The following is a 27,277-nucleotide window of genomic DNA, read 5'->3' on the forward strand; positions in this document are numbered from 1 at the left end:
TTAATACCAAGTGCCTTAGTGAGTTTGATGATTATAATATGTGATTATTTATACTTACTATACTCTGCACCAGATCTCTAGAATGTATTTGCCTACTGGATGTAAGTCTGTACCCATAAACAACTTGCCTCCCATTCCCCACACCCCAGACCCTGATAACTACCATTTTCTTCTCAGTTTTTACAAGTTTGTCTCTTTTGATTCCACATATAAGTGATATCATACAGTATTTGTCTTTCTCTGGCTTACACCTATTAGAATGGGTATCATGAAGAAGATAAGAGATAAGTGCTGGCAAGGATGTGGAGAAAAGGGACCCTTGGTATACTGTTGTGGGAATGCAAATTGGTTCAGGTGCCATGGGAAACAATATGGAGGTTTCTCAAAAACTAAAAATAGAACTACCATGTGATCCAGCAATCCTCCTTCTGTGTATATATATATCCAAAGGAAATGAAAACAGGATAGCAAAGAGATATCATCGGTACCTCCATGTTCATTGTTGCATTATTCATAGTAGCCAAGACATGGAAAAAACCTAAGGGTTCACCAACACGAATGGGTAAAGAAGATGTGGCATATATATATACAATGAAATATCATTCCGTTATGAGAAAACCCTGCTATTTGCAACAACATGGATAAACCTTGAGGATATTATGCTAAGTGAGGAATGTCAAGTGGAAGATCAGAGCAAGCTCACCTCAGACCACAGCTGCACCCTCAGGGGGCCCTGGCATAAATACTGTCTTGTAGGTGAAGATGAAACCAAGAAGCAAACACAGTAAAAAACAGCCAGGTTCTCCTCCAGATTGTGTCATCAGCACCTAGCTGTGTGGCCTGGGCAATTGCTTCACCTTCCAGGCAACTCCCTCCTTGAGCTACACCATCTCCAAGGTCACTTTCAGCTCTAACACTGCATGAATTGTCAAGAATATTTGGGGGTATTTTTTATTTTCTTCTTTTTCTTCAGATTTGCATTCTTATTACATACTCACCTCAACCAATTACAGAGGTATATAAAGTAAAGCATGAAACATCCCCGCCCACCTCCCTGGACCCACTCCTCTCAGACCATTGCCCCTTCGATTTCATTACTACACAAATTGGATTAGAGCTTAAGACCATGGGCCCTAGAACCACTGGTTCAAATCCACTTCCTGTTCCTTCCCAGCTCTGAGCCCTGAACAGAGCTGTCTTCCCCTGCTTTTTTCCTCAACTGAAAAACCAGGACGATGATAGTATTTTTGTTACTATGAATTAACACAACACCGCCTGGTACATAGTATTCAATACATATTAGCTGTTTTTATTGCAGCAAACCTCCACTTACAGTAAAGGAACAATAAATAGAGCAGACCTGGGTGCTACCTGCAAGGAGTCAGCCCAGGCAAATGTTAGCACCACTTTGTGTCTGTTCCATGCCCCTCTGTATGGATATTTTACAGAAAGAAGGAAATGCTAGTTTGAGCAGGGAGTAGATAAGGAACCTCCCAGGACTGTTATACCACACACAGTGACAGTGTGCAATCCCTTCAATCAAAGGAGTCCTCAAAAGGAAGCTGGACAATCCATTTAAAAACAAGCATCTGGGGGCACCTGGGTGGCTCAGTGGGTTAAGCATCTGACTCTAGATTCCGGCTCAGGTCATGATCTCGTGGTTCATGAGTTCGAGGCCTGCATCCGCTCTGCGCTGGCACTGTCAAGCCTGCTTGGGATTCTCTCTCTCTCCCTCTCTCCACCCCTCCCCAGCTCACTCTCTCTCAAAGTAAATAAATAAGAACTTTTAAAAAATGAAAAAAAAAAAAAAAAAGAAAGAAAGAAAAAACAAGCATCTGAAAATAGCATTGCAGAAAAGACACGAGAGGGAAAAACTGACTTTCCTATTAACAATGATGTGTTTTTAAAAAATCCATTCAAGACACGCCTGGGTGGCTCATTCGGTTAAGTGTCCGGTTTTGGCTCAGGTCATGGTCTCACGGACCATGAGTTCGAGCCCCGCGTCGGGCTCTGTGCTGACAGCTCGGAGCCTGGAGCCTGCTTCGGATTCTGTGTTTCCCTCTCTGTCTCTCTCTCTCTGTCTCTCTCTCTCTCTCTCTCTCTCTGCTCCTCCCCTGCTCACACTTTTGTCTCTCAAGAATAAATAAACACTTGGGGCGCCTGGGTGGCTCAGTTGGTTGAGCGTCCGACTTCGGCTCGGGTCATGATCTCGCGGTCCGTGAGTTCGAGCCCCCCGTTGGGCTCTGTGCTGACAGCACAGAGCCTGGAGCCTGTTTCAGATTCTGTGTCTCCCTCTCTCTCTCTGACCCTCCCCTGTTCATGCTCTGTCTCTCTCTCTGTCTCAAAAATAAATAAACGTTAAAAAAATTTCTTTTAAAAAAAGAATAAATAAACACTAAAAAATTTTATTAAAAAAAATAAATAAATAATCCATTCGAGGGGCACCTGGGTGGCTCAGTTGGTTGAGCATCCGACTTTGGCTCAGGTCATGATTTCACAGTTAGCGAGTTTGAGCGCTGGGTCGGGCTCTGTGCTGACCACTCAGAGCCTGGAGCCTGCTTCAGATTCTGTGTCTCCCTCTCTCTCTGCCCCTCCCCCACTTGCACTCTGTCTCTCAAAAGTAAATAAATGTTAAAAATTAATTAATTAATAAATAAACAGCCCACTGGATGCAGAAATTCCCAATCAGGCATTGTCTGGTGTTGAATACTCTGAAGCAGAGGAAGTAGAAATGCTTTCTGATGAAGAGAGCAAGAAAAATCTCTCCTTGTCCCCACACACCCCTGCCTCCCCCAGGTTATGGCCTGCCTCCTTCAGTCTCCATGTGGAAATGAGCTGAAGACATTTCCCAGCTCCCTGGCAGACCCCCAGCCTGAACTGTACTATCGGGCTTCTCCAGGTCACCATTATAACAGCTCACCCCTGGGCTCTTTCAGTGGCCAGTGACCTCAGGGTCCAAGTCTCCTCCAACAGCCAGGTCCCGGTAAGGTTTTGCCTCCTTCCTGAGTTCCAGCTGCCCCTTCATCTGGTTCCTTAAGACTTAGACATGTTGTAGAGGGGCATCAGGAGCTGGCAAGAAAAGCATGGGCTTTGGAGTCAGGACCTGACGTCACTTTTGTAAGCCTCGGTATTCTTATCTCTAAAACAGGTTAATAATAGTGTCAGCTTCGTAGGCTTGCAGCAGAGACTAGTGAGATGATAATGCAGTAAAATGCCTAGCATCCTGCCTGACATATAGATGATGCCCAATAAGAACGTGTTCCCTTGCCATTTCCTATTGCAGGTATATGTCAGTCTATGTGCCGCACTAGGCTGTGAGCTCCTCAAGGGAAAGGACTGTCTTCCTCATCTCTATATCTCTCATTCTGTGTGGCTCCAGACTCCAGATTTCTAGTATACAGTGGGTACCCAGTGTATTGCTTATTTATCGCCATAGTAATGTTGCATAGCAAACCAAACTTAAAACATGATTCAGCAGTTAGGCTGTTTACACTAGGCTCAGTTGGGTGGTTTTTCTGGTATGGGCTGGGGTTTGCTGCACGTCATATAGGCTCTGACCTGAGGACAGGGGACAGTGGGAAAGGGTGATGGACATGTGTCTTTCATCGAGCAACAGCTGAGCCCGAGTCTGTTCGCATGGCAGCTGGAAGGGTTCTCAGAGTGGCAGAGTGAAAGCCTCTTGAGGACCAGCCTTGAAACTGGCACGTTGTCCCTTCCACCACATTCTGTCAACCAAAGCAAGTCATAATGCCAGCTCAGACTCAAAGGGAAGCAAAATAGACTCCATCATTCCAGCTCTTAAGGGGGAGAGCAGCAAAGTCACATTTTAACAGACAATGATTCAGAGAGGAGTGGTGATTTATCACTGTTTTTACAGTTTACCACACCCAGTTTTTTGTTTTTTTTTTTTTCCATGAAAGAGGTTAGGGAGAGAAAAATGAACCAAAAAGGCAATAAGAAGAAAAGTCCAATTTATCCTCACCATTGTGGGCAAGGACACTTAAATTCTAGGTTGCTCAATACAAGCAAGATGAAAATTGACCTCTCAAACCATTAAGTAATTGAGCGTTCTCTAAGGTACAGTAAAGAGAATATGTGCCAATTGGGGGATAAATCAAGACACTCCTCCGCCAGTGCCTTGGGAAGGCAGATGAGCCTGGAGTTATCGAGGACACTCAGCCTCCTGACAGCAGTATAATTACAGACTCCAGCATCATTAATCAGCAATCACTGATGACCAAGGGAGTCTATAAACCTCTAGCTCTCTCTGTTCCAAAATTGATTTGACTTAAAAACAATTATTTAAATTCCACACACTTGAGCATTTGGCCTGGAAGAACAAAGGAAAAATATCAAAAAGATATTTTTTACTGATCTCTGCCTCCAGAATATCTTTTATCAGCCTTTCAATAATTTGATGAATCTTCTGTTTTACACACACAGACACACACACACCATATATCAGAGAGGTTCACCAATACAAAATTAAATGGATTCCACCTACTACAGAAAGTCTGGCATCCCCCAAAATATGTGTGAATTTTTCAGGGGAAGGGACTCAACATTCTTCTGGTCATTCCTTGCTACCAGCTGCTTCCTCACTGTCACCCCAGTTCCTGCAGTGCCCACCCCTCTCCTTTCTTAATATTTCCTGGCATGGTTCAAAACGTTTTGTCCTCCTTTCCTGAAAAGTTCTTTGTACACAGTTTTGTGTAACAGATTTTCCTGAAGGTTTAGTGGCCATAGAGGGTAATTATAGCACAAAGTAGGAAGTAAATTCACTCTCAGACAGACATCACTGTTCCTAATTTTGGTTGCTTCTGCTCACCAGCAGGGCTTTCCTTTCTGATTCTGTCATATGATGCCCCAGCCTTGTGCCATGACACCGTGCCCCATGCTTTCCTAAGAGCTCCCTCCAGACCACTGGGCCATCTCCTGCTAGTCTGTTCTTCTATCTTTTCATCTCTTCCCCTTCTGGATGCTAATAAAACATCACCATTTCCTAATTTCCAAAAGCTGTTTAGCCTTCTTTTGTTTTCTCTTTACCCATCCAGCTCAGCAGTCTACTATGGTGATAAATAAGCAATACACTGGGTACCCGCCATACACCAGGAATCTGGAGTCTGGCACCACACAGAATGAGAGATAGTCTTTCCCTTGAGGAAGATGAGGAAGACAGTCCTTTCCCTTGAGGAGCTCACAGCCCAGTGTGGCACATAGGCTGACATATACTTGCAATAGGAAATGACAAGGGAACACATTTCTGAGCATGAGGGGGGCTCCTGTAGTTGTGAGAAACAACAAATGTACAGTTCTCCCACTAAGAACAATTCTTCCTTCAAGACCAAAAAAAAAAAAAAGAAAAAGAAAAAGAAAGAAAAATTGCATTCAACTTCTGACATAACAGGTGTTTTCTGTTATCTGTCCACTCTATCTGCCATGTGATTTGATTGCCCAGAGAGCTGTGTCTCACCTCTATGCCTGACACTCCCAGTAGAAAGGTCATTCCTTCAGTTTAAGGGATTGTATCCAGAAGACACATATAATCAAACATTGTATTTGAAAGAAGCAACTCAGTAAGCTAGTTTTCAAACACTAGTGTATGTAAACATCTGATGCATGGGTTAAAAATACAGCTTCCCTAGTCCTGTCCTGTCAGAGTCTGATTCTGAAGATATGAGATAGAACCTAGGAATCTGTGCGTTTAAAAAAAGTGTCTCATCTCCACCCTTCTCCCAGGTGATTCTGATGCAGGGAATCAGCTGACCAGACCTTAAGAAACATGGCTTTACTGTTTGACCTATACAGAGGAAAATGGGGGTGCCAGGGATCAAATTATCAATGTATTAGTTTCCTCTCACTGCTGTGACAAATTACTACACACTTGGGGTTTTAAAACAACAAAAATTACAAATGCCAAAAGGTAGAAACAACCCAAATGTCCACTGCTGGATGAATGGATAAACAAAATGTGGTGTATATATACAATTGAATATTATTGAGCCTTAGAAAGGGAGAAAATTCTGATACACGCTATGACATGGGTGAGACTTGAAGACATTATACTAAGTGAAATAAATTAGACACAAAAGAATATTGTATGATTCCACTTTTATGAGGTACCCAAAGTAGTCAAAGTCATCAAATTCACAGAGGCAGAAAGTAGAAATTTGCCAGAGGCTGTGGGACAGGAGGAGGGGGAGTTATCACTTAATTGGTATGGCCTTTCAGTTTGGAATGATGAAAAACACTGGAGATGAATGAACATGATGGTTGCACAACCATGTGAATGTACTTAAGGCCACAGACTAGACGCTTAAAAGTGGTTAAAACAATACATTTTATGTTATGTATATTTTAACAGAATTTTTAAAACTAAAAACCTGCACAAATCTGGAGGCCAGAGTTGAAAATCAGTAGCACTGGGCCTCAATCCGGGTGTCAGCAAGACCACACTCTCTCCAGAAGCTCTAGGGAAGAATCCGTTCCTGGATTCTTCCAACTTCTAGTTGCTGACAGCATCGTTAGCTTGTAGCCACATCACTTCATGTTCTGCCTCCACCTGCACATTGCCTTCTCTTCTTTCTGTGTATGAAATCTCCCGCTGCCTCTCTCTCTCTTTTTTTAAAGTTTTTATTTCTTTATTTTGAGAGACAGGAAAAGCATAAGTGGGAGAGGGGCAGAGAACGAGGAAGAATCCCGAGTAGGATCCACGCTGTCAGTGCAGAGCCTGATGTGGGGCTTGAACTCACCAACTGTGAGATCATGGCCTGAGTAGGATGCTTCACCAACTGAGTCACCCAGGCGCCCCTCCCTCTGCCTCTCTCTTACAAGGACTCTTGTGATTGTATTTAAGACCTATCTATTCAGATAACCTCCCCATCTCCAGATCCTTAATCACATCTGTCAAGTCCTTTTTTGCCATACAAGATAACATTCACAGGTTCCAGGATTAGGAAGTAGATATATTTGGAGGACCATTTTTTAGCCTACTACACACTCTGTCAGGGTTCCAGGAAATGGAGCTGGGGGATGGGGAGGAGAAGAAAAGAGGGTCATGAGCCAGGATTTTAGCCACAGGAAGAGCAAATCCAGGGGAAGGATTGGCACCTTGGGCAGATGAGAGCACTGCTCTGTAGCTTTCCAGTGTTGGGGGTGCTGTTCCAACCCAGCAGGAAGGGCCAGCTTAAGATGGGTCCACTCGTCAGGGTAGAGTGGTGAGGATGCAGTCAAGAGTCAAGGTCACTGTACAGCCTCACAGATCCTCCACGGCTAACCTGATAACCTGACGGGCACCCAGGCATTCCCACTGTTACATGCTCTGGGCTGAGAGGGGAGCAGGAAGTGACCACAACCTCTCTCATACCCATCTTGGACTCCATTGAGATTATCCCATGTCTGAAGGAAGGACAAAGAGCCAAATTTAGCTCCTACTGTGTGCCAAGCACAGAGCCTGGCTCTGTCCATACTCATCTAATTCCTGCCTCAGCTCTAGAGAGGGGTATATTAGCCTTCCTTTACAGATGAGCCACCTGCAACTCAGAGAAGAGAAGCAATTTGCTCATAGCATGTGTCTGCTGAGTCCCATTAACATGAAGAGCTCCAATAAGTTGGACAGACCTGCTTTTACATCCTGGCCCTGTACTTGCTGGCCAAGTAGCTTTGGACATGGCCTGTCTGCAACTGCTCCCTCATCGTTAACCTGGGGGCTGGGTGGGGTCGGGGGGGGAGCTCTGCTTCAGGAAGCATCTGTCTCGTGAGGTCAACTGTTATGAAGATAAGTGTGGTGCTGGGCATTTGGCATCTGGCATTTTTGCCAGATAATGAATATTGATATTCCCAGCCCTGCCCAGGTACATAGAGTAGAGCCTAGCTTGGGATCCTCTCTCCCCTCCCCAGCCACAGAGACTGAGGCAGGCATGTGGCCTGCTGAGCTGGCCTACTTAGGAAGGGGTCTTCTATACAGAGGAGCACCTGGGTTTGCAGCAAGTGGTCCTTTCTAGTTCTTGCCTTTCTGTCTCCCCAAGGACTCCATTATTAACCCTCAGCAGATAATTCCCCATTTGTTCTCCACTACCAATGCCAATGTGGATCTTGGTGGGTTTCAAGGACAGTGTTGTTCAGCTTGCTCAGGGCCTGCAGCAGGCCTAGCCTCACTCCAGTGCCAGCTGCAGACACAGGGCTGGCAGCCAGACCGGGAAAAGCAGGGAGTGACCCCATCCCTGCCTCCGGCCTTCTGGGGGGTTTGCCTACACAAGAACCCCTTTCAGGACCATGAATACAGTGCGCGACAAGCCTACAATTGTACGAGTTGTTTTAAAGAGCTTTAGCAAACACAACTGGCCCAACAATAGCCTAACATTGACTCTGGAGGTCACTAAGCCCAGGGCGCCCACAGGGAAACCACTGTGGCACTGCCTTAGTGATCCCAAGCCCCTGAGGCCTGGGTGGGCAATGGCATGGAGCTGACTCCCATAATTATGCTTTAGCTATACCTCACAATCACTCAGAAAGGAAGGAATCTGCCCTTTATTGAGCACCACTGTATGCCACCCCTGCCCTCCCCATCCTAGGTGAGGGGCCAGTGTCCTATAAAAATTCCCCATGGCTCTGCCCCAAGGCCTCAGTGAGGTTTTCCCAAATGAACCTCCTGCCCTCAGTTCTAGACCTACCTGCTCCTACTTTGTGTCTCTAGTTCCTGCCCTGAATCCCGAACTGGCCTGTACCCCAGCACCTCAGAGAGGATGGTGGGACAAATCCGGTCCCCGCCGAGCTCACTCAGCACCGTGCCTGTTCATTGCCAAGCACGTTCCTGTTTGTCATGAGTCTTACCCAAATGTAAACAGCCAGTGCATGCTGACTTCGGGGCTCGGGCCCAGCCCTCATGGCAGCATGCCCTTGGTCTCTTCATCGAAATTTGACAAGTCTCAAAGTTAATCCTTTGAAATAAAAAGTGCAGCAGGTACAGCAGTGTGCCCCATAAGGACTGACTGTGCTCATCTGTGACATCGTTAACCAAAAATAAATAAATAAAAGTACTCTTAACATGTGAAGGAGCAAACTTCCTTCGTTTTTATTACAACTTTGCTTAGCATCTGCAGACCGTGGAGCTGCCAAGGGCCTTCCAGAGCATGAAGTCCAGCCCTTAGTTTTATAAACTAGGAACCTGCAGCAAGGATGCCCTCCAAAGCACACAGCTGGGACTGGAGTTTTAAATGATAGCCCCCTAATATGTTATGACTCCTGCTGACAAGATGACAACCGGGCTGACACAGCTGGAGACTGGAGTCCCCCCGCAGTCCTGTCCTCAAACGGGGATCCTGAGCCACAGCCCTGGACAAGTGGAAATGATCCACGAGAAAGTCGGGAGACAAAACTGAAGTCACAAATGGGCACAGACTGATGAGGGTGTCTTCAGGAAGTGAGGCAGACAGGGAATCCAGGCCTCAGGATGGCTTGCAGGCCGGGAGGTGGGGTCTGAGAAGGGACTCCACCCCTGTAGGGTGACAGCAATGGGATGGTTAAGTGGTGAGAGGCTCTTGCTCCCTTCTTATAAAACTGACGGGGTGTCTATACTGCTCCACTCTACCAAGTTCAGAATCCACTTGTTTTCCTGTGAACATGGAGTAGAAGTTTATTAACTGACTCAAGGTTAATCAGTTTCAGAATCAGCATAAGAAGGTCAATTTTTGTAGGTGCTTACTAGTACAAACAAGCTCCCACAGAGCTGTCCCCCACCTCCTGGCCCACAGCTCTTCCAACTGGACTAAGAAGCCTTTTGCTTGTGCAGAACCTGAATTCACTGAAAAAAAGATTTATTTTTTACCTGTCTATATATTTTTTCAAGTTTACTTATTTGTTTTGAAAGAGAGAGAAGCAGACAGGGGAGGGGCAGAGAGAGAGGGAGACAGAGAAACCCCAGCAGGCTCTGTTCTGTTAGTGTGGAGCCTGACTCAGGGCTTGAACTCACAAACTGTGAGATCATGACTTGAGCCAAAATCAAGAGTCCCAGCATAACCAACTGAACCACCCAGGCTTCCCTACATATCCATAGTTTTATCCTCCTGGCATGGCCTGTGTAAATGGAATAAGGAACTGAGGATTTAGCTAATTTTTAAAGTCCATCTAGCTCTATAACAAGCTGGAGGTCCTCCAGGGGGGACGGGTAGGTCAGTCGTCAGTCATCAGTCTTCAAGTCAACTCACAGATGGACCTATTACTCTGGGCCTCAGTTTCTCCAGTTACAAAAATTAACATAGAATGGGGAGCCTGGGTGGCTCACACGGCTGAGCATCTGATTCTTGGTCTCGGCTCAGGTTATGATCTTGCCGTTTACAGGTTCAAGCCCCAGGTTGGGCTCCACGCTCATGGCGCGGAGCCTGCTTAGAATTCTCTCTCTCTCCCCCTCTCTTTTTCTGCCTTTCTTTCTCTCAAATAAATAAATAAACTTAAAAAAAAGATTGACATATAAGACAGAAAACAGACTTACCTAATGAAGGGTTATTTTCAGAGGCCTCCAACCTGCACAAGCACTTTTCAAGACTTACAGTATATTATATTTCTAATTTTGTATTCTTTTTTTTAAAGGGCCCTAAATTACACGTGCCTAATATTCTGTAAAAACCCACTCATCCCCAGTGGTGTAAAGTAGCTACTTGAGCATAAGAGACTGTTAAAAACTGAGAACAAACTGAGGGTTGATGGGGGGTGGGAGGGAGGGGAGGGTGGGTGATGGGTATTGAGGAGGGCACCTGTTGGGATGAGCACTGGGTGTTGTATGGAAAGCAATTTGACAATAAATTTCATATATTAAAAAAATAAATAAATAAAGTAGCTACCTGAGAGGCACTAAAGATTCACAATATTTTGAAGAAGGAACCCAAACTCTGAAAGACTGGAAATCATACAATCTTATCTCGACTTTTGCCAGTTCCTTTGGTGTTTCCCACTTTTAAAGTGTTGAAGATGCTGGTATCAACAACAAGCAAACATCAGATATTCATCAGATATTCACGATTTTAATTGAAAAGCTACCGAGCTTTGGATGACAATGGTGTCTCTTATTAATGAGGCGATGAGGATTATTTTCCTCTGTGAAAAATAAAATGAGGCTCATACCAAAGTCAACTTGGCTAGTTTCAGGTGGAATTGCAAAGGTTGTTTGAGGTTGCAAAGCAGGAGGCAGCTAGGAAGTGGAGAAAAAAAGAAAGTAGGAAAGGGTATGAAGCAGAGAAAGCCTGGGAGACTGGTCAATAGCACAGGAGAAATCCAACCCCTTTGCAAGCGTTCCCCTTGTAGCACAGAGAAAAACATCACCCAGCCTCTGCTAATGTTCTAAGTAGCAAGTAAGATGACAATCCAGAGAAAAGAACCCCTTCTGTGCTTAAAGATTGACTATAGGACATATCATGAAGCAATGCAATCATTCATTGTTCGTTCAACACATGTTTGAAGTATTTGTTACTAGATGCTGGGGACATAGTCGTGTGCAAAACAGACGTGGCCCCTCATTCCAGTCTCAAGAGGAATATAGACAAGCACAGAGATGATTGCAACTCTGTGATTGCTGGCTTTGCTGCGCAGAGGTACAGGACATTATGGGGTGGGGGGGGACACAAAGAGGGCCCCTGATCCAGATTTAGGGAGTCAGAGGAGACTTCTCCAGGGAAGTGAGAAACCATCTGAGACCTGCAAGATGAGTAGGCATCCACCAGAAAAAGGAATGGAAGACATGTTGGAGGCACAACAAAGAGGGATACAGTTCTGTGTTCCTGAAGCACTGTGGACCAGGTGTGTGGGGGGTTGTGGGAGGAGGTTGGAGGAGACACGAGTTAAACAGGTGCTGATCCCATAGGTTTTGAAAGCCTTAGTAAGGCACATGGACTCTGCCATCAAGGTAATGGGAATGGCTTTATGAACTCACTCAGATGGTGTGGGGAGTGGACTAAGGAAAAGCAGAGGAGGAAGGTCAGTTAGGAGACCATGGCAAAGATGATAAATGTCTTGATGGAGGGAAGTTGAGGCTGTAGGATACAGAGATGTATATGGATTCAAAAAATATTAAGAGGTACAATGGGTGTGCTTTGATAATTGGTTAGAAACAAAAGTGTGAGATGGCCAAGGAATCTAGGATGACCTCAGGTACATCTGGCTTGAGCAGTCGGGCAGCCAGATGGTAGAGTCATTTGGAAAGACAGTGGCTCCAGAAGGAACATGTTTAGTGCTTCTGAACTGAATCGTCCATTAGGATAAAAAGAGGCTTCAGAACTCACAGCAGAAGGCCTTGTTGAAAAGCCCAGCAAAGACTGACTTATTAAAGCTACGGAAGTCAGGACAAAGGAGAAAAAGGGAAGAGGTTGAGAACAAGAGAAAGGATGTTTGGGTGGGAAAAGCAGGCTACAAAAACGGATATACAATAAAATACACATGTACAAAAGAGATACAAAGAAAAGATGCTGGCGTTATGTTCCTGAACACTTCAGCAGTAGTTACTGCTTCAGAGTGAGGTTGCTAGTGATTAGTATTTCCTTCCCTTTGCTTGGCTGTATTTGCAAGGCTAACAATTGTACAATAAATGTGTGGGGCTTTTTTAGAATGAAAACAAAAGCTATTTTTGAAGAATGGCTATGTAGTCGAGGGAAGATTACTAAAGGGATTGTGATTTGATCCCTCACAAACTTGGTTGCCTATTGAGATCACCGGCCCAGTTTAAAAATACTGATCCTGGATCCCTCCAGAGATTCATCTGGAGATTCTGGTTAATTGGCAGGAGGTGTGGTCTGAGCTCTGGAGAGTTTTTCTTGCTCTTCAGGTGATTCTAATGCCAGCAACGATGGAGAATCATTAATTACTGAGAAGAGAGATCACTTTTCAGAATAGCATTCTTTACTAAAGTTTATTTATTTTGAGAGAGAGAGAGAGAGCATGCAAGCAGTGAATGGGCAGACAGAGAGGGGGAGAGAGGGAACCCAAGCAGGCTCCAAGCTGTCAGCTCAGAGCCCAATGTCTGGCTCAAACCCACAAACAGTAAGATCATGACCTGAAACAAATCAAGGGTTGGATGGACGCTTAATCAACTGAGCCACCCAGGTGCCACTATTAGAAAGTTAATTAGAAAGGAGGAAGAATCTCAGGGAGAAGGTTCTTGAGGTGAAGCCATGAAGCAGGTTCAAACGTTAGCGATGAGATGTGCCCCAATGGTCAGGCAATGTGTCAGTCATATGATGTGCTCTCAAATGAAAGCCCGGTGTGAAGTGAGCTAAACTCAATCTGAAAGAAAGTTCCAAGAAACTCTGCAGGAAATAGGGACACGTTACATGGAAAGAAAACCTGAGGTCCAGTCAAGAACGGGTAGGCCCTTGTACTACACTCAGAGGCAAGGGCTTTTGCGTTCTGAGCCGTCGCTTTCAGCGAAGAGCACTGTCAGGCCAGTAACTGCCGTGGACCTTCAGGTCCACAGAAGGCAGCGTATGGATTGCTCACTAACCCTGAGGACTATGTTTCGAACTATCTGCCATCGCAGGCTGGCAGTGGTTGCAACACAGCCCAGGCTACAGATGGCGATGTGCTTTCAGGAGCTGTGCTTACAGAGGCTTGGGCTCAGAGGGGCTGCGGTGATGCCTCCTTTGAATCCTGGTCCCACCACTGATGATCCTTGTCTTCTTGGGTGAGTTATTTCATTTGTCTGACCTCACTCTCCTCACTTGTGGAAAAGGGGATAATGATACCTGTTTGATAGGTTTCTCAGTATCAAATACAGTAACATGTGAAAGCGGCTAGTAGGTTTTTTTTTAATGTTTTGTGGTTGCCATTGTTTGAGATAGGAAAAGAAGGTGTGATAGCTGTTTGGGTCCTTCTGGACCAAAGCCTTTCTGCCTCGTTTCCATCTCTCACTTGAGATTTTCTTCATTCTTCTGTAGCTAGCTTCTAAAATATGGTGGCTAGAGCAGGCAAAATGTTTTTGTTTGTGTTTGTTTGTTTTTAGTAAGAGATGAATGGCACAGACCTAAAAAATGGTGGACCTAAAAAAATGTGAAAATGTAAAAAGCAGAGTTAACCTCAAAATTTCATCTTTTATGCAAAATAATTTGATGTTAAGAATTATCAGAGTTGAAACAGTTATTATTGACATTTAAACTCTAAGAAAAAAGGCAATGTGGTAAAGTGTGTGGGACTTTCACTTGTATTTCTTTACATCTGAGATGTCTTTGCTTGTAAAATTCACCATCATTTGATGTATCATTAAGAACAAAGAATGTTCCTAATTAAACTATGACGATGCTTTCTTTCCTCATAGTTTTCCTTCTGATTGAAAGAGCTCTTTTAGATTAATTTAAACATCTGTTGTTACCACAAATCACTCTTGTACGTATCTAAAAAGGAAGACAGGGAAATAAATTGGTTAAGGTGTTCCGCAAAATGTATTCATGTTCAGTTGAACTTTTTAGAATCACTTTTAAGTCAGCCACGGCCATAGTTTTTCCTACAATAATGTCCTCCCAGCTTACAAGTGAATTGATGATGTTTCCTTATTATCACCTGTATCTTTTTTTTTAAGTGGGCTTCATGCCCAACATTGACCCCAATGCTGAGTTCGAACTCATAACCCTGAGATCAAGAGCCAGATGCTTAACCAATTGAGCCACTCAGGCACCCTCACCTGAATTTTTTTTCTAGTCATTGGCATCTCTTTTTACAAGCTTTTTTGCCTAGCGTGTGATAGGCAATCCTTCTGTAACTAAACATAACTCGGTTTATCTACTGGTGGATATATCCCTTTCTTGAGCCCCATAAAGCTATACTTCTCAAACTTTCATGTTCATACAAATCACCTGAGGATCTTGTTTAAAAGCAGATATAAAATAGGTCTGGGCTCGAGCCTGAGATTCTGTCCTTCTCACACACTCCCAGGTGAGGCCACACAGCTGATACTACAGTCTGAGTAACAAAGCTATAACACGATTGGTTCAATTGGTTACTTCTTTGCAAGAAAGTATAGAGGTATGGTTATTCCTCCAGTAAATGTTTGTTTCACTAACAGCAAACTTATATCCTGCTATTCTGTTTTCATGCCCTTCTGTGTACATAATTTTTCATTTCAACACCAAATTATAGTATAATCTTTCAAAACTTATGTAAATGGCAGTGAAATTCAACCTAGGTAGCCCCAGGGATGCACATGATTGCAGAGTGAGGAGCTAGGACCAAGCCAGTAAATGCTGTCAGTGCTGTGCCCCAAATGCGGATTGTAAGGGGCACCCCAACATCAGAGATGCTAAAAAGTACAAAAATGTGCAGCTTCAGCTGATGGAAATATGGAGAATCTGTTGCAAATTTCTGTACTGTTTTCACCACTGTTCTTAGCAGGGTTGTTGGTTTTTTTTTTCCTACTTAAGAAAATGCTGTCCTCAGCATTAGGAAGCATGACCGAGAACAGTAATAATGCCAGTGTGTTCTTTAGTGTCTCTGTTCTTACATTTTGGCTTCAGCTGTGTAAATGGCATCCCAGGATGGAAGTTCAGTGTGTGAGCCTTGGTGAAGTATGTGTTTACAGCTGACTTCTCGGGGGCCAATCTCCTGAGTATTTGTCGAAAAATTTGTTGAAAACTCTGAGTCCCCCAACCTTCTGAAGCAGCATCCCCAGGGGTCTGATTTTGGGGAAACTCTTATCACCAAGTCCCCCATGAAAGCCTAATACCACTCAAGCTTGAGAATCATTGGTTTAGTGTCTTCACACCTTGCTGCAAGATTCGGTCTCTCAATCTCCAGGTAGGGGGCACCTACCATGCACCAAAAAGAGAAACACTAAGTGGCCTGGCACATCTCTCCCTGTGCTCTGGAAGCTTACACTCCAGATAGGTGAGGAGACAGAACACTGTGCTGTGGGCATTGAGAAGGAGGATGGGAGAGGAAGAAGGTTGCTTCCAGTGGATATGAGGACAGAAGGCTTTATGGAGGGGCACCTGGGTGGCTCAGTCTGTTGGGGGTCTGACTCTTGATTTCAGCTCAGGTCATGATCTCGTGTTTCATAGGATTGAGCCACATGTCAGGGGGGTCTGTGCTGACAGTGTGGAGCCTGCTTGGGATTCTCTGTCTCCCTCTCTCTCTTTACCCCCTCTCCCTGCTCACCGTTGCTCGTTCTCTCTCTGAATAAATAAACAAATAAACAAACATTGAAAAAAGAAGAAAAGTCTTTATGGAATGGCAGGAAATGTGCTGGGTCTTGAAAGATGGATGAACTTTGGATAGGACGGGAGAAGAAGAGGGCATTGTAGGCAGGTGATTTAGAATAAGCAAAAGCAACGAGGCAGGAAAGCACTAGTCATGCTCCAGAGATCAGAGTAGACTGGGTATTCTAAGAAAATGAATCATGTCACAGAATCCTATATTTTTCAGAAAGCTTGACAGAAGTAAGGCAGTGCCCCAGGGGAGCTTGGTCTCTTAAAGCTGGCCTCTCCATTTAGAGTTTTAGAATTTGTTTACTCTTCTTTTTCTTCTTTCTCCTTCTCCTCCCTTCTACTCTCTTTTCAAGTTAAGACAGGAAGGACCCGGAGCCTTCATTTTTTTCATCAGTACTTCAGGCTGTGTTCCTCCTCCCCTTCTCACTGGCTTCCCCTGCCACTCAATTTGCTCCTGCACTCACTCCTCTGTCTTATTCCCACTGCTGTCAGCTGGTGCATGAGGAGAAATGCAAGCACATTGCAATATTAATCTCAGCAAAACATAACTAGAGAGGAAATTTTGCTGCTCTGTTGCAAATAGCATATGGTACCTCCCCAAAGCCAAAAGAAATGATTTTTTAATCATCTGCTGTTCAGGATTATCCACGCTCCCTTTCCTCGGCGTGGATAATTGAGGGTTGGCCGTATTTGGATTTCAAAGCAGTTTGGACTTCATTGAAATCCATGGCTCCCAGTTTGCACCCCACACTCAGCGGGCATTCGTGCCTGTAATTAAATTGATCTGTGAGAGGAGGGCCACAGAGGTACCTCTGACGTGAGTGGTTACCAGAGAAAAGACGATTGGCATTTTTATGTTGCTCCCGTGGAACCAAAATAATACCAACTGCTCTCCTTCAGGAGAGAGGCCCTTTGTGCTCTGGATCTGGTGTTATTTTCTCTAAACATTTCAGTGTGCTCTCCAGGAGGAAAAAAAAAAAAAAAAGCCCTTGGTGAACTTGCCACCTTTTAGGAGGACTTTACTATGGTACCTGCTGGGTTTCTGTGATGCGAACAGAAATGTTAGAGATGATTTGTTTTTAAGATAGGCAACAATTGGCCAACATGCGTATATAGACACAGATACACATAGACACATAGACTGGGAGCTGAAATGTTGAATAAAGGGAAATCTCCATATAGCATGGCTAGAAAAATATGTGTGTTCTCTGCATTTTGTGTGTGAGAAGGAAAGATGGGCAGCCTCTTCTAGGCCACATGGGGCTCAAGGAGCAGGAGGTGTGTTGTTTCAGAGCTTTCCCTGGGTACAGGGGACGGGAGGGGAAAAATAAGAACCTGGGAGTCAACCCTTCACCTGGCTGTGTTTGCCACCTAGAGAAGAAGCAAGGAAATGTGAGGAATGACGAGATAGGAACACGCACAAAGGGAGCACTCGAGGATGTCCTCAGCAGCTACGGAGGCTCCACACAACATTGGGCTGAGGGCTGAGATGAGGAGGCCCAGGAACAAGGTTGATTGAGTGCTCAAGGCCAGCGGTGTGTTCTGTGGCTGTCCGGGAAGGGGGCTGTGCTGTTGGGCAGAATGACACAGGAAGGTCGGAGCACGACTGTGCCCCTTCCCGGTGCCCATCTTTGGAGGGTGCGTTGACTGAAGCCCCCTGGGCACTTGCAGCAGTTATCCTTGTTGGCAAGGGTGCCCTCCCGGTGGCCAGCAGCCACAGAGAGCGTTTTCCCGAAGCCCACTGCCTGCACCAACGCACAGGGGCAGCCCCCACACTCCTGTTTGAGGTCAGAAGCAGGAAACCGTGCATGTGTGTGCGTGTGTGTGTGGTGCCCCACCCCTTCTTTATTAAAGTCCATACTAAGGAGTCAGGACCATAGGACCAAATCACAGGACACCAGCCTCACCTCCATCCTCTCCCCACTGCACCACTCCTCCGGGGCCACGTTCCTCTTTGTTTTGCTGGCTGGCATCCGCTGGCCCATTAGAATCTTCGATCAAGTGCTCAGGGCCAGCAGTGCGTCCTGTGGTCAGGCCTCCCTCCCCTGTGGACCTCAGACCCGCTCCCCATTTCCCTGCTTCACACCAGAGGAACTGTGCTTCCTGCCTGTATCTTCTGTCAAGACTCCCTGCACTCTCAGGGAGCTCATTACTGAATATTTATGCACCCTGCCTGTGCCCTCAGCACCACACAGACGCTGAGAGACAGCAGCCCTGCACTGCCAGCTGGCTCACCACTGAAATGAGTGTGAGGAAAGACAGCCATCCAAGGCATCGCTGCCCTGCCCTCCCCAGAGAGGACAGCCGGGCCATTTTCTTGATTAAACCCACTAACCACTCCTCCCAACCTTTGTGTTGGCTTTTCCCGACCACCGTGGTTACTGATTAAAAAGACGCTGGATTATTTTTCTTAGAAGAAAATTAAAACCGTGGGATGGGTGATGGGGAGAGAAAGAATGAGAGAGAGCCCTTGGCTGCGATGCCCTTGGTGAGAACCATAGATGACTCAGCTCTTCTCCACCCTAGCAAGACCCAGCCCCTCCTCCCCCCCCCCCCATGTCCCCATCACCCCTGAGGCAGCCCAGCGGGCATGTGCCTACACACCCAGTAAGTGTGCGTATCTTGGGGGCAGAGCCACTCTGGCCCTGCTCTCGCTGAGCATGTGTCAATTCCCCCTGAGTGTCAGGGGCTGTGCTGGGTCCCGAGTGCAATAGCAAGGTGTCCCCGGCTCCCTTTCCTGCAGGAGGCTGGCCCCGGCTCCCCCCAAGTGTGTGGGGGAGGGTTTCAGGCAGCCCCTCTCTGGCTGTTCCATCCTGCAGAACAGCCCATGCATCTTGCTTTACAGACTAGAGAACCACAGCTCTGCTCAAAAGCTAACGTGTGTCCCTCTGGCACAAGAGCAATGAACTGTCCGCTGGCAGCTCTCCCAGCAGGAATGAAAAGTCTACGCTTCACATGAGGTTTCCTCTAAAAAGTAAATAACACAAATAAGGCACACCCTAGTGTTTTCCATCTGTGTGCCTGCCTCTCGTTGGCCTGGACTCTTGACTCTCGTTGGAGGTGCTGATGAAACGCATAGGGGTGTCTCAAGGATTTTTGTCTGGGGGGCCTTGGGGGGGGCATTGTGGTTGAGGGCAGCCCTGTTTATTGAGCATACTTCATCTGAGAGATGCTGACGGGGACTGCAGGAGGGTTAAACCCTCTTCTATTACCCCCACCAGTCCGTGGCAATACCCTTTGTTCGTGAATGAAGCCAGCCCTGGGAACCGCAAAAGCTGCATCTTGGCTCCAGCTCTCAGTAGCTGAGGGACTTTGCACCATCCCAGAATTGTTCAAAGCCTCGGGATTCTCACCTGTTGTTAAGAGATTGGGGTCGGACCACTTCTCTAAAACCCTTCACTGTGATTCTGGGGCTTGGAGGAAGGAAACAAGACTGAAGATACAGTCCCCAACCCAGAAAAGGCTAATGATTAATGATGGTCAGAATATAGCTCCAAAAGAAAAAAAAAAAAAAAAAACCTGCATGAAACTACTACAAATGGTCAAAGCATGGAAAGTTCATGTTTTTGTCCCCCAGAATCTACCCTCACGACTTCAGGCACCAGCCTCTAATCTCCATGTGAGAAGGTTACAAGCTTCCACTTCCAGGGATGGAACCCATAACTTAAAATACTCCCAAGTCTTGCCACTTCTTACCAGTTCTATGCCACCCCCTTGTCCCAGACACTTGTCTATCCCTGCTTCCCCCAGCCCTCTCCACACTGCAGGGGGTTGTTTTATATGTGTGTCTCTTTAAAATTGAGATATAATTACAACATGTCGTTTGATACATTTATATATTGTAATATGTTACTATAGTTGCATTAGCACCTTTATCATGTTACATATTTATCATTTCTTTTTTCCATTGAGAGCAGTTCAGATCTAGTCTCTTCATAACTTTGAAGTTAATCATCAATATTGTTGACAATAATCACTATGTTGTACATTAGATCTCCAGAACTTATTTACCTGCTAGTTGTAAATTTGTATCCTTAAAGCATATCTAATTCCCCCATTTCCCAGTCACTGGTAATCACCATTCTATTCTGTTTTTACAAGTTCAGATTTTTAAAAATTTCACATATGCAATCATACAGTATGCCGTTCACTATCCGACTTATCTCATTTAGCATAATGCCTTGAAGGTCCATCCGTGTCCTTGCAAATGCAGCATTTCCTTCTTTCTCGTGGCTGTATGATATTCCATTGTAAATATACCGATTTTCTTTATTCATTCATCCGTTGGTGGGTCTTCAGATTGTTTCCATAGTCTGGCTATTGTGAATTATACTGCAGTGAACATGGGGGTGCACATATCCATTCAAGATACTGATTTTATTTCCTTTGGATACACACCCAGAAGTAGGATTGCCGAATCATGGTAGTTCAATTTTTAACTTTTTGAAGAACCTCCAAACTGTTTTCCATCATGACGGCCACAATTTACATTCCCACTAACAGTGCCCAAGGGCTCTCTTTTCTCCATGTCTTTGCCAACAATATTACCTCTTGTCTTTTTAATGACGGCCATTCTGACAGGTGTGATGTGATGCCTTATTTTAGATTTGATTTGCCTTTCTCTAATGCTTAATGATGTTGAGCACCTTTTCACACACCTGTTGGCCATTTGTATGTGGACATATTTTTCAAACATAACTCATGGTGTGTTGTGTCTCTGCCCTTTTGGAAAGACTCCAGACTTGTCACCATGGTCAGAAGGCTGCAGAGCCCAGTATAGCATGGCTCTGCCCCTTCTCTCCCCCTCTCCCACTGCACTCTGCTCAGTCCATGAGACTCTGGCTATATGGGCCTTTGTGGCTCTTCCTTAATAAGCCTGGCTTACTCTGCCTCAGAACCTTTGCACCTGCTCCCGACACCCAGCATGTTCTATACCCAGATCTTCTTCACACAGCCTCTATTCTCATTTCATTCAGACCTCTATTCAAATGTCATTTCCTAAGAGAGGACTTCTCTGGCCATCTTCTCTAAAGCAGCACTCCACTCCCACCCCACTTCACTCTCTACCTTCTTATTGTTGTTGTTGTTTATAGCTGTCATCATTTCCCAATTTTGTGTCATCTTACACAATGTACTTGTTTGTTTTCCGTCTCTCTTACTGGGAAGAAAGCCCCAACAGGGTAGGGGTCTGATCTATCTTATCCCTACTATGTCCCCAGAATATACAATAGTGCCTGGCAGGATGGCAGGTGCTCACACTTGATGAGTGGGTGAGGAAACGAGTAAAGTGGATTCAACGCATTCAATGTCCCAGCCACATTGGTTGGTTCAGGGATGGGCAGGTGACTTAACCTGGTGTGGGCAGACTGAATCTGATGAATGCCAGGATGCCAAGTCGCAGGCACACGTTTTTCTCTGCTTCCCTGAGTGTTGAGATGGTGAGAGGCTGAGGCCAGAGCTGCCAAATGTATCCAGGAACAGGGTCTCCCCAGGGGAAGAAAGACCAAGGTGCAAACCTGGTGGTATCCTTAGAGCCCTGAATGAAGCCATGCCTGAAACCAGAACTTTCTATGGACTTTTTTTAGCCATCAGCCAATACATTTCGTAAGCATTGTGTAGTTAATCCTCCACAACACCAAAGTATCTCTGCTTCCCCACATTTTCCAGATGACAAAATAAGGAAAACGTTTGAATGACTTAGTCGAGGTCACACAGTCAGGTTAGGGCTCATCTTCATATCTTCTGACCACGATGCCATGTGGTTCTGCCCATTGCCTCAAAGGGCCCTTCTGCAGGGGAGGTGGCAACCTTCCTGACATGACAGAGCCTGAACGGGGATGGGGTAGGATTAGCCTCAAAGTGAAACATTCTGGTGTTGTGTTCATTCTGTTTATACAGGACTTTTCTTCAAAACACTCCACCTGCTTTTGCAAATAACTATTACAAAGCTTTTCTGCAGCAAGTCTAGAGGAGACAACTCAAACAATGGCAACAGATGTTCTTCAGCCTTAGAAATCAGTGAGTGCCCACCCTTATCAGCTGACAGGGTACGGGATTAACAGTGCAGGCCTCAGTGGTTTTTCTGGTAAAGTAACACAGCACATCACAGATGTTTAATCCTCATTATCCATCGGCCCCACCAACAGCATATAAGATTACAAAACTCTTGATGTTTTAAAGAGTGGCAAATGTGTGGCCCTCAACCCTTGCAGGCTCTCCTACGAAATCCACTGAGGAGGGCGTTACAAGGCTGTCCTCACAGTCTTAGGTGCCTGGCTGGTCCTGCCCCAGGAAGAGCTTCATTCCTCAGAGCTGGGCTGACACTATGTGTATCCCGAGCCCTCCTCCCTCCTAGGCCTGTGGTCTGTCCAGGACCTGCCTGCTGGCTGCCAGGACGGCTGTTCTTGGGAGGGGCTCTGCGGGGAAATATCTCAGCCACGTGTTCTCACATTTGCCAAAGGCTGCCAAACAGCATCCAGTGAGGGGTGTGCTGGAGATGGTGCCTGGGCTTCCCTGTCAAGCCCCCAGGCTCTTAACGAGGGGTGAGACCTGGGTTAATGACCTACAGTGGCTCCCACTTTCCCTCCCATTGAGACCAGCGTGTCCCTTCCCATGGCCTTTCTGCCACTCTGACCCAAGGCAGACTTCAACCCAGATATTCAAAGAACCCCACGTAGGCGCTGGTACCCATCTCGGCATAGGATCCTGCAGGAGGAGGGCTGGGAAGCCAGGCAGCAGGGAGTCCAAATTCAACTAGAAAAGATAAGACAATTTTCATCTGGACCCAACTATTGACTTCCTCAGGCAATTCTCAGAAAACTAGAATTGGGACAGAGAAATGACAGTTCTTTTCTGCCTTTGGACAAAATCTGCTAAGCTTATACTAAATGACCATCTGGCTCCAGACCCCTCAGGGTCAGATGATTCCCATAAATCCATAGTTTTCCCGCAGAGAAGTTCATGGGAATCAGGGAGGGGATTGAGCTCTGTCCTCGGAGATCTGGGTTCCACAAGTCTGGGACAGGATCATTACACACGTTTCCCCTCCCTCACCCCAAAGACTTAAGTTTCATAGACATAAAGAAAAGATACAAAGAAACTTGAGAGGTGATCTCTGTTGGTAGGGAAGACAGTCTCACCTGGCAGCAACCGTTAGCTAGAGGGTTTTAGCTAAAGATCAGCAGCTGTCACATGCTCAGTGCCAAGTGGAGCAAGGGACTGGCAACTGTCCCACCTTCTTTATTCTCCCCTTCACTGGAGAGACATCACTCGACATCGAGAATCATGAATCTCCTCATAACTTGCCTCTAGGACAGTCGGGTTCTTGCCATCTGAGGAACAAAGGCAATGCTTGGTGGCCATAGGGTACAACTCAGCAGAAGCCTGGCAAGTGGAAGCCACCCCAGAACCAGAGAGACTCAACTCTCCTAAAGGGATGCTTCTCCCAGCCCTGATGGGGACAGGGGCAGGGTGGATGTCTTTGGGAACAGCCTGGCCATAGTTCAGCAGGAAGCAAGCTGTGTGCACTTATTCGTGGAGCAGATCACACTTCATTTTTGATTTAGCTGGTCTCCAAGCAGTGGCTGTCCCCACTCTAGAAGGTTGTGGTGGCTTGCTTTGCAGCCATACTAGGACATATGTGGCCATGATGCTGTGTCTACTGTCCACAACAGCAGACACTTTCTAAGTACTGTTCTAAACACATCATGTTATTAATTTATTAATCCCTATTATGACTTTATCAAGTAGGTACTAAAATTATCCCACTTTATAGATGACTGAAGCACAGATAGGTTGGGTAACTTGTCTGAGATCACATGGCACACGGTGGAGGAGCTGGAAAGTGGACCCAGGTGTTCTGACCTCCAAAGTTCTCCATAGTTTGAATATGAAGATGGGGCGCACCAGATGGGTCTAGAATTCTGTCAGGTCGACATCCAGGGACCCATCCAACCAGAGGGAAGTGGTAACAAAGGCACCATCTCGGCCCAATAGGATGGTTGGAGTTGGTGTAGTCTTGGCACTTGGGATCAAGATTTTTGTAGCTAATGCCATAGATAGATGATCGGGTGACATAAAAAACCATCAGAGTGTCCCAGACAGGTGTGGCTGGTGAAGCAAGGAAGAGGCAGCAGCCACAGACCCTGAAAGGGCTGGGGAGACTCCAGCTTCTGCTTTCCCCACACACAAGTTCTACTCTCAGGAAAGAAAAAAATCAGAACTAAGCTCCAAAGAGCTTGCCTTAGTCCACTCGCTTCAGATCGTGTCCAAAGCAGCCGTGTGGTCCTGGAGGACTCGTGGCTCCCTCTCTCTTTTTACCTCAGCCAGGCATCTACCCACCAGGCATCGGAAACCACAGAGGAGAAACCAGAGCCTGCCTCGTGTAGCTGTAGCTGGTATTGTCTCCGTGTGTAATTCGTAAGCTACCTACCTGCTCTTCCTGTAGGTCTGCCCACCAGATCCCTCCCCTGCATACGTTAGTGAGGGAACTTGGCTGAATGCATTGTTAGGAGTCACCACTCCTGCCACGTCCGGTGGGTGAGTGAAAGATGCTGAATGGTTCTGCTGGAACAAAAGAACAAAGGCTTGTGGGTGAAGCAGAGAACAGTTAGAAGCAGAGAGCAGGGAGCCAGAGTTCAGAGATTGTCGGCAGAGGCTGAGCAGATGGGGGACACAGCTGCTCCCTTGAGGGGTTACAGGGCAGTTGGTAAGAAAACAACCTGGCCCGGGGACGTGGGTGGCTCAATCTGTTAAGCCTCCAACTTTGGCTAAGGTCATTGACTTATGGTTCATAAGCTTGAACTCCGTGTCGGGCTCTGTGCTGACAGTTCAGAGCCTGGAGCCTGCTTCAGATTCTGTACCGCCACCTCCCCACCCCCCGCCCCTCCTCCACTCGCTCTCTCTCGCGTGCTCTCTCTCTCTCTCTTTCTCTCTCTCAAAAATAAATATTTAAAAAAAAAAAGAAATTGAAATATCTATCACATATAAAAGGATTATATTACAATTTGTTTTTATGCCTATTTTCATCTGCTTTATTCTTTTTTTAGCTTTCTTCTTTCTTTGTAATTTCTTATTAATCAAAATTTGAGAATATGTGAATTAAAGACTTGATTGATATGTAGAATTCAGAGAATGTAAGGACTGCTCTAATTTTCTGTTTTTACTAAAAGTTCTGAATGAATTAAAAATAGAGTAAAAATGAAAAAATAAACAAACATGAAAGAAAATTAAAAAATAAAAAAGACAACCTGGCCCATGGGTCACTGCAGAGTGGAAGTAGGAAAATAGGAACTTCTTGGGAACCAATGCCAGGACGTGAGGTAGAAATAGGTGGCCTTAATCAACTGAGCAAGGATTCCATAACCTGGGGACAAAACTCCAAGGAAGAGCTGTATCCTGGACTGGACAAAGCCATAGTTCATATAACACTGTGGCTTTAACGGTTAATCTCCACAGGGACTAGCCCTGAGGGGCAAACACATACCTGAATTGGCTTTCACTGAGGAAAAGGAGGTAAGAGAAAAATGGAAGGCAACATTTCTGAGGCCCCATCTCAAATGCAGGCATTCTCAGAATGCCTCTAAAAACTAGAGTAGGAATCAGAAGACCACCTACTGGCTGCAAGATGCAACATGTCTGTTGCATGTGGCCTCATTCTGTTCCCAAAGTTGCCCAAAATGCCATAGCACCGTCCAATAGAACTTTCTGCAATGACAGAAATGTTTTTTGTGCCGCCCAGGACAGTAGCCACCAGTCACATGTGATATTGAACACTTAAAATGTAACTAGTATGACTTAGGAGTTGAATTTTCCATTTTCGTTACTTTTAATTTTAAATTAAGTAGCCACATGTGACTAGTGGCTACCATAATAGATAACGCAGCCCTAGACGGTAGCTTCATAAAGGCTGAGAAAGAAGTTTCTGCTTCCTCCACATCTCACCACAGCCAGGAGTGAAGCATGGGGCCCTTGACAAGTCCTTCGTAAATGCATCTGACCGATTGACTGAGTGATCCCAGTTTGCACAGAATCATGAATAGACCTGTTCAGCAAAGGTGACATAAGTGACCCCTCACTGCTGTGTGGTATAATGGAGAAAAATAGAATTAATCTGGGCCCTGAGAGTGAAGTGCTGCTTGCTCCACTCTCTGCTGCAATGGATTGCTTCATTATCCAGGTCATTATCAAGTCTGTCCCTGCCTGGGTTTGCGTGTGTGCCTGTTAATTGTTTGTATAAATAAGAATAGCTCTAGAAGGGGGAGCAGAACTGCCCCTCCTCATCTTCCTGGCTCCTGGTCCTGCCTTCTGACTCTTCCTCCTCCTGGTCTCCTGCTCATTTGGGCACCTGCTGAGAGCAAGCAGGCTTGAAAAGGGGAGGGGGTAAAAAACCCTCCAGGAGCTGAGCAGACTGAATACACTCTCACTTGACAGCTGAGAGAATCACCCCTTCTACCTGTGTGTTCAGAAAACACCACCACTGACACTCTCTCGGGAATAACAATAGTCCTGGTGAATGAGGCCCTTTTTTCTCAGAGCTGAACGTTTCCATGGGTGCACAGTACCTCTCTTTCTCTCCTCTAGGAAAAGCCACAGCTCACAGCTCCATGGTCTTCAAGTACATGCCATACCTTTCTTCCTATTGTCTTCGAGATGATCAAAACTCAACCATCTTTAAATCGGACCCAGAGTGTTTAGATCTGGGGGTTATCTTTCAGCTGGGGTGGGGTAGCTTATTTATAAAAGCTCCCCCTCTTCTGATCTGAGCCTTGAAGCTTCATTTGCAAATGAACGCTCTTCTCAGGGTCTTTACTACGGTGTGTGCACCACCTAGAGGTCATTGTCTTGAATTGAGCCTCAGTTCCAGCCACCAACCTGTTGTATCTTTTTCCTTCCTGTTTCATTTTTCATGTTTCATTTTCAGAAAACCTATCTTTACTGGGTAGACCCCATTCTGCTTCTATCTTTTCAAAAATGGCTTTCTGCTCACAGAGCTCTCACCCTCAAGGAGAGCGTATAACCACAGAGTCTTTCCAATACTTTCTAGCCTCTGTCAAAGGAATAGAACTTTTCAGACTGTCTTAAGACTTAAGAAAGAGGGG

The sequence above is a fragment of the Acinonyx jubatus genome, chromosome C1 (assembly GCF_027475565.1).
Source record: "Acinonyx jubatus isolate Ajub_Pintada_27869175 chromosome C1, VMU_Ajub_asm_v1.0, whole genome shotgun sequence".
In the NCBI taxonomy this organism is placed as follows: Eukaryota; Metazoa; Chordata; class Mammalia; order Carnivora; family Felidae; genus Acinonyx; species Acinonyx jubatus.